This window comes from Corvus brachyrhynchos, unplaced genomic scaffold (genome assembly GCF_000691975.1).
Source record: "Corvus brachyrhynchos isolate BGI_N302 unplaced genomic scaffold, ASM69197v1 scaffold70, whole genome shotgun sequence".
In the NCBI taxonomy this organism is placed as follows: Eukaryota; Metazoa; Chordata; class Aves; order Passeriformes; family Corvidae; genus Corvus; species Corvus brachyrhynchos.
In genome coordinates this window covers 4053314-4061665 of record NW_008236217.1, presented here as the reverse complement: position 1 = coordinate 4061665, position 8352 = coordinate 4053314, and the positions used below count along the sequence as shown (strand labels likewise).

Here is an 8352-nt window from a genome sequence, read left to right as displayed (position 1 = left end):
TCTTTCCCCATGTCCTACTTTTTGGAGACTCAGGAGTGTGCGCTTGTGCGGAAGAGGAGACACAGCTGTACATGGTTTTCAATCACATTTTAATGTTTCATGTGCCACTCTGAAGTCTACTTTTAAAAGTATTTTGTCCCCATTTCTTTGCCCTCTGACCCACAAAGAGGCCTGGCTCACAAACCCTTGCTCCCCACAGAGCATTTCCCAGCAGAAGAAACAGAGTCACAGGTCCTACAGGCCCAGCATTGCTCTGTTCAAATAAAACAAAAATCCAGCCATGAGATACTTAGGAAGCAGGTCAAGCTTTTAATCTTACCAGAGAGCAGGGGGCTGAGCAGAGCATCTATAAGTCATTAAATCTTCAATTTTCTGCCTTTCCTTGAGGCTTCCCCTCATTCCCCTTGGGACTGTCAAGGAAATCAGACTCACCTCCAATGCTTCATACACTCAGAGTAGGAAAACTGCAGCAGAAAAGGCAGCAAAGCCCTGGGATAAATCCTCCTCTCAGATAGCCAGGCAAAACTTGCTGAGAGTTGTAACTCCTGCAGCAAGCTGGCTTCTTGCCATGAACAAGAGCAGGCAAAGACATCCACTGTGCCAGTGACGCAGCTGTGGTGGCCCAAGGTGCCAACACCTCCCACAACAAGCCACTGCTTTTCCCTGTGGTGTCTGCCCATCACCTGTGTGAAGGTGGTAGCTCCCAAAGACATTTCCTAGCAAACTTTTAGCCCCTTGAACGCTGCAGGGCAGGCACACCAGGAGGCAGCTCCTCACCACTAAACTCCCCATACAATTACCCTTGTTTGCAGCCTGCACAAAAACCTCTCCCACCCACTGCTTTAGCTAGTTAGGCATAACAAACAGGAAGACAGTCACAGATGAAGAGTAACCCACCTGCAACGTGATCTTTGAGACTGCTGCTCTGTCCTGCCTTGTCAGACCAAGCATCTTTTCCCTCTCAGCCAGCCTCTGCTGCTGCTGCTCCTCAGAAATCCTGTGGGGTCCAGTTCAGGTAGGAGGAAAAGGAGCTGAGGCACCAGAGACGGGAGAAGTGGGAAGAGTGAAAGAAGTCCAAACAATAAAGTAAGCTGGAAACCATCCTGATGGCATTGCAGGGCTGGTGAGGGTGAGCCTGTTGAAACAAAGCACTGCTTCCTTCTCCTGTATCTGCCCTATTTGGGAACATGCTATAGTTGGTAACTCTTAATCAGAGAAGTCTAAGGCTAAGTCTCCTTACTTGATACTTGGTTAGACACATGCAAGTGGCTCACCATGGGTAGACAGGTTTAAAAGCTATAAGCTATGACACACATACCACAGAATATTTTGAGTTGGAAGGGACACACAATGATCATTGATGAAGCCAAATAAAGCTCTTCTGTTTCTTAAGAGTGCCACACAATCTGAAGTATTCCTGTGCTTTCTTGATGTCTACTTGGGCCGCCTTTGCTTTTTTTTCTACCTGCCATGCTGGGATATCTGAGACTCCTTGTAAATGTAACTGCCCTGCTGACAGAGGACCTGTTCTTCCAGATAGGGATCAGGCACCCTCTTATCTGCATTTTCACACCCCACAGGAGAAAAGCTGCAGTTTCCTCACACTGTGAAAGTGAGCTATGCCAACCAGTTGTTCCCAACTGAGTCCCAGATGAGAATAATTCCATAAATTTTGACTTTTTTTCCCTGCAGTTAATGTTGGAGCAGCACACCAAGTGTCTGCCATTGAAACCAAACACCTTGGGTTTGGAGCATGTATCTACTGAGGGGAGACTGCTCTGCTTCAACAGATTTGCCTGAAAGAAAGAATTTTGGCCACTAATCTCTGTATTTCATTTCTAGACACCAGGGTTTCACCTCCTGAGCTCTTTACATTCTCTGGGATTACGTCTTCTTTTTGCTGCTTCTTAACTGGCAGCATCTTTGCGTCTGCTTTTTGAGTTTATTTTCAACTTGGCTTGTGATCTTCTTTTATTTCCCTACCTTCTCTAAGGTGATTTCAGTTACACCTTGAGCTGCTGACATAACCCTGTGTTGTCCAACTTACTTCCCTATCAGGGTTTCTCCATCTCTATTGTACTCAACATTTCTGGCTGCTCCTTTGCCTCTCAGTTGAGCTGTGCAGAGCCAGAAAAACAGGCACTGAGTGCTCTCCACTGCAAAGCTCCACTTGCCTCTCTCACTGATGTTAACTTCCCTGCCATCTCCTTTTGCATCTCCACTGTTAGATGTTATTCCTCTCTCGCCTCCCTTTTCATCACCCTGACTTGCTACTGGAAACTGTTGGGTATTTTCTTCCTTTCCAACTCTTTATTTGCTTTCCTTCCTGTGCTTACTGTGATGTCCCTTGCCCAGAAATCTATTAACTCTTGCTTTGCTCTTCACCATTTTTTCCTGTCTGCATTGGAAGTGCTTCACACAGACTGTCTCTGCCAGCATCATCTTTTCCTTTTTCTCAGATATCACCCCCTGTGTGAATCTCCCAGACTCTCACTGGCACCATGGGGTTAGGTTGAGTCTCTTTTGTCTTTCTCCTTGAAGCTCCACATAGCTTCCCTCCAGGCAACTTCCTTGTTTTTGCTTCATCTCATTCCTTGTCCTTTTTCAATACCTCAGGATTTCTCATGGCTGTCCTCATGCACAGTACACTCTTCTACACTTGATATATTTAAAGAACCTTCAAGATTCGTGTATTCAGATTTCTTTTTGGTCTTACAGCTTGGAAGCTTACCTTCAAAAAGAAGTCTGGTATCTCTGCTTAATATTGCTTCAGGAGAGGGATCTTTAAGGAAGATGAACCTTTCAGAAAAATACAGAATATGGTATGAATTACACTGTGAATGCCAAACATTCAAAACTACAACATTGCTGTATTGAAGGTCCACACTGTTTTGGTTTGGTCTCAGACACTGGGTAAACACATGGTTCAACCCCCACTGTATCCCCACTTGGGGCTGCTAATAATTCATAAGAGAAAGATAGCTGTGCCTCCCATCCCTTCACTCCAGATGCTAGCTGAGCCATATCCATTGCTCTCCCAGGGTAAGGGCCCCCATTCTACTACAGCTAACAATTGCTGTTTATTACTGGCAAATACCATTCAGCTAAACCAGGAGCCTGAGGAAAAGCAATTTTAGGTTCACTTCCTAGATAAGAAAGAAAATTCCTTCCTGTTATGGATTCCATAAAAGAGAAGGAGGTAACCTGCAGAGTTTGATAAAGTCAGGCCTCTATTTCAGCTCTGGCTGTGGGCTATGTCAGCACAGAAGACAGGCAGCTCACAGAAGTTTAATGCAAGAGACACAGAAGAAAGAAAATAATTTGGTTCTCCCACTCCCCTGGGGGAAACTGTCTTTATTTTACAGAACTGAAACTGCAGTGATATCCTTGACGATCCCGCTGCAGTGATTGTAATTTCTAACTTGCTGGTTAAGTCACTTGGGAGCAAAAGCATATAAGATTTCAGAATCTCCTGGCCAGTCGTAAGATCTTTTTTGTCCCTCACCAGTGTTTCCACAACCATAGCAGTTTGCTCAGGGAAGGAGGTAAAGACTCTCTTTGGTCCCTCCCCTGGCAACACAAGGTGCTCCTCCAGGGACAGGCATCCAAGCCAGGGTGGCTCCTGGCTCTTTGACTGCCCAGCTGTGCTGTATGCACACGTTGAAGGTTTGGGTATATGTGCCACCTGACAGTGTGAATAAATGCAATATTAACTCATAAGCATGCAAGGACATGGACGTAAATGCTACTCTCTAAGAATCGTCCTGGAGCCCTATGGGTCTCACATCATAAATCTTTTTGGAATGCATGTACTCTGGTTCCTTGCTGACACTGATGCTTGTATCAATGTTTGTTTTACTTTGCTTTGAGCTTAATAATTGGCAAATCCTGGAGTGGCAGCTGGACTGACTTGCTGTGCGCCCAGGCAGTGAGGGGGATGCTGCTGAACAGCGATACATTCCTGTCAGGGTGATGGCTTGCTTGAAAGGCGGTGACAAGTGGTACAAGAGTGGGAAATGTGTTTTCCAGATACCCAGATTTAACCACTTTCCCTCCTTTCTTTTTCAGGGTTTCTTTCCACCTGGCTCATAGGTAGAGCTGTGTACATCAATACACCCATGAATACAGCAAGTGTGTTTGTTTACCAATCTGTGCACAGGCAAACCTTCAGACCATTTTTTTTTAATTCTTTTTTTCTTTGTTCACAAAGATGAAGGGGAAATGTTCCCACCTATGGATTTTGCAGGAAATGGGAAGTGGGTGACAGTGACCAGGGCTGTGACCTGGCAGACCTCGCCGTCTAATGTAACACGATCTCATGGTGCTTGGGAGAAAAAAGGGAAGAGAAGTCTAGCCCTGGGACTGCAAATCACAGACCGTGATGACAAGAGGGGGCCTAATAAAACTCAGCACCCTTCACTTTTAAATGAAATGAGTGGGGAGGGGGAGTGGGGAGAGGATAATTTATTGCCTAGGGATATCCCGGGGTATTGCATTCCTAGAAATGCCTTTCACTGCCCCATAGCATTTCAGTAATGGAAAATGTGAATACAGCTTTGAGCAGTTAAGGTCTTTATTTGAATTAATTAGAACAGCTATAACAACAAGATTTAAGCAGCGGAGGATGGAGACAAGAAGACCTTGCAATGCCCACAATCCTGTTTTGTCATATCATCCTCCAACAGCCAACTTCCTGAAGGATATCAGTACTGCCAGAAAGGAAAGGCTGGGGTGTCCAAGTGACTTGGATGGCATGGATGACACAGGTACATGATGCTGAGAACACATGCCATGGCTCTACTTCTCCTCAAACCACTGATTTTTGACTTTGTGCTGAGGAGGCCACAGGAGCAAGTGAATTTTGCTGGACAATGCTGCTATTTGTTGGCAGGCAGGTCTTATTTTACAATTTTGGTGATCAAAATAAATTTGCTTTAATACACGCTACTGAGCAACGATGGAGACTCGCTGAATGAGCTCATTGGACAATAATGGGTGCACAGTTTAACAACAGTTTGGCATGCCAGCACATGCTAGGACTAACTCAGGGGTCTCCTGCATCCTTTTGGAGGAGTGGCTCAGTCACTTATGTTTTCATTGTTTCATTTTGTTGGGTTTGGGGGTTTTTAAATAAAAACAAACCCACAGGAATAGACAAACTTTGGGAGCTTCAGAAATCCTGCTGATTCAAACACTTGCAGTACCGAGTTACTCACATCTCTTTGTAACTGCAAAAACAGGTTGCAAGCCACAAAAACATGAGTCCCCATACAGGACTCTGCAAACTTATTTCTAGTTGATCTGCAAATGCATGTCTTTTCCAAAGGATTTTGATAGCTCTACTTCTGTACCCAGCATATTTTTAATTAAATTAAAGGGAAGGCAAAAAGGAAAATTAATTAAGAGGCTTTTTTTGTTTGTTTGATCTTTGTAGACAGTTAAGCTCAATTTTTATTGAAACTTTAGGCAGAGGTTCTTGTTTGTTTACTCTATCTCTCTGATTATTATTATATTTCTGGTAGGGGGAACACCAAAGAATAAATGAAAGACAATGAAATAAACAGCCAAGTGTGGCTATGCCCTAGAGCTGTCCCATCTCAATATAAGAGCATGTGTTTCATCTCTCCAAAGCAGAGATTTCAGGACTCAGCTGGCACCAATAAAAGAGGTATCACACTGGGAGAGAGAGCTGTCACTCCCCTGGGCTGCTGTCTGCCCCCAGACCCCTGTGCAAGGGTGAGGCAGGAGAGTTGCATCTCCATGGAGCAATTGCCTCCTGGACACATTCAGTATATACTCACTCACCTCATCCCATTTTGTTGAAGCTGCAGAGCTCTTTGGATGTCTCAGGCACAAAAGCTGTCCAGTTTTAGGGCTGTGCTTGGTACAGCAGGCAGAGCAGCTGTTGAAAACACAACTGGTTTCTGAATCACCTGTTAAAATCTGCCCTCAGCAGGGCTGCCACCACTGCTGCTTCCCCTCCCACTTGGTCACAGTTCTCCTCCTCTTCCTTGTTCTCCTTGGCAACGCCCCATGAGCCACCGTGGTAGGAAATATCTGTGTATAAATACATCTATCGCTCACATGGAAGTGGAAAAGTTGCTCATCCCATTGTCCATCCAATTATGACAGGGACTTGATCAGTCTGCTTCTGCTTTCTGTGCTTGGGAAAGCCCAGGTGTCCACCCTGCCATGCTGGTCCCTGCCTCTGCTCTGCATGGCTCACAAAATAAACTGTCATTGTTTTCCTGGCTGCTTACAGCAGCTTCAGACTGTTCATAGGCATAGACAAATCCCTGTGCTCAACATAACTCTCTGGGTATAGTTTAGCCAAGTCAATGTGCTGTGGACTTTTCCTTCAAATCCAGACTGAGAGCCGGGATTGAAGCCTTTCACACTCTAAAATAGTCTATCTCAAGTTGAGCCAAATTTTTCAAAATTGCATCTTCTTTAAGTATCTTCTTTCAACTCTGAACACACTTATTCTTAATATATCTTTTTTTCCCCCCACAAAATTCCTGAGAAGCAGTAACAAAGTGTGTTACACGACATTTTAGAAATGAAAGGCCACATGCCAGCTAGTCCCAGATACCTTTGATCCAGTACTGCAGTTAAAATATTAACTTTCCCAGCCTCCATTTAACTTAGTGATATGTAAAGAAAACCCTCCTATGCTTCTCCCCAGGTGAAAAGTATATTAATTTTAGCCAAAATCCAACCTCACATCTGATATCCTCCTGATACCAGCAAAAATAATAGAAAGATAACTCTGTTTTCTCTCCGTTTTACAGGCAGGGGGTATTCAGGGTTAGTGGAATCATACAGATAAAAAAATACGCAGAGAGAATGAAGTAACAGGGATAAAGAATGAATTTTCAGAAGGCCAAAAATTAAAAGACAATTAGGGAATTGACCCAGAAAATGCTTACTCATAGACTGCATGTGATTAGGGTGGGATCCAGTCTGGAAGAGTTCCCGTGAAAGACTAGAGCTTTCTCCAGAGGATACAGCCCTTGTTGCATTATTTATGTTCAGAGAAAGTATATCAGTGCAGCAAGTAGTGAGGAGTAAAGAGAGATTCATACTGTCAGAGGATGAGCACCCAGGTGTGGTGGACTAAACATTGCTGAATTATTCAAACACGCTTAAATCTCCGAGATTGCACCAGAAATCACAGGAGTCCACCTTGTGGTCTTGTACATCCTGCTTCAAGTCGGGACTTAAGAAAAACCTGAAGAACAGCCTCTCACACAAGCTTTTGTGGTTTCCACTACTGGCTGTAATCCTAAAGGGTGGTAGCCACTGTGTGCTTGAACACTAAAAATATACTGGCTCAAAGCAGAAGTCCCTATCAGGTTGGGTTGATGCTGACCTGGGGCTGGTGCTGATCAGCTCGCTTGGTGCCATTGCTGAGCAGGGCAATATCTCTGGAAGAGAAGCTTCTATTGAAATCTATATTAGTGTGAAACTTCTTTGAAAGCTAACAAGATTCTTCCTGTAAGGTATACAATTACACTTTTAGTGTTGAATCTAATATTTAGTTTTGAAAGTTTGGTGTTATATTTTTTTAAGCACTTAATCCTCTGCCTTGCATAGGTGAATGTATTCCCTTCTCCTCCTGGATGTTCGTGCACTACTGTTCAGAAATTCTGCACACCTGCTGTGATCTGTTCAGAAGGTGATATCCAAGTGCTCCCAGGGTGGAGTTAACATCTGGTTAAACCTTAACTTAGGGCTTGGTTCCATCATTTTACAATGTGTAACCTGTGGCAAGTAAATGATAAACTGTTCTGGGTGAAGCCCTGGTTGCCAAGTACTTATAATTCACATTGGTACTCCCCAGAGGAAAAGCAAATAGCTGTCACTTGGAAGCAGGTAAGCAGAAAAGATGCTGCATATTGATTTCTTACTCTCCTAAAAGAGACACAAAGATTGTACAATTGCACTGGAAAATATATTGCCCAGTTTAGTATTTTCTATATATTTTTAAAACAACAGCACAAGGTGCCAAACCAGAAAAAGGAGAAAGATACCTGCTACTGTAGGGCAGAGCCTATAAGGTACTGCTTCTTACTTCTTGAATCATACTGATCTTTCACCTTCTTCTCCTCTTCTCTGTTTTCCCCTCAACCAATACAACACATTAAAAACTTGATCACAGAGACTAGAGCTGCCCACAGCTCAGGCTGGCTGACTCAAAGTGCCAGGCTCCCAACACTGCCACTCCTTTCTCCTGCCCACATTGCAGCCAGGCACACCAGGGGCAGCTGGCACTGCACCTGGGGGGAAGCCATGTGTCTTTAGGCAGTGGCCCATCAAATGTGCTCTGGTACGATGCCCCGTGGTGCCTTT

At 44.2% G+C, this 8352-nt stretch overlaps 1 long non-coding RNA gene across 1 annotated transcript in view; it reads right to left on the bottom strand.

The window, feature by feature from the left end:
• Positions 1-5909, bottom strand: part of LOC108449482 — a 17467-nt gene extending 11558 nt beyond the window's left edge. Inside the window, exons 1-3 of the long non-coding RNA XR_001865637.1 lie at positions 5806-5909; positions 2732-2799; positions 898-1031 (exon numbers count right to left, since the gene is read on the bottom strand). This is a non-coding gene — a long non-coding RNA (uncharacterized LOC108449482). The remainder of the gene's footprint in view (positions 1-897; positions 1032-2731; positions 2800-5805) is intronic.
• Positions 5910-8352: the final 2443 nt, after the last annotated feature.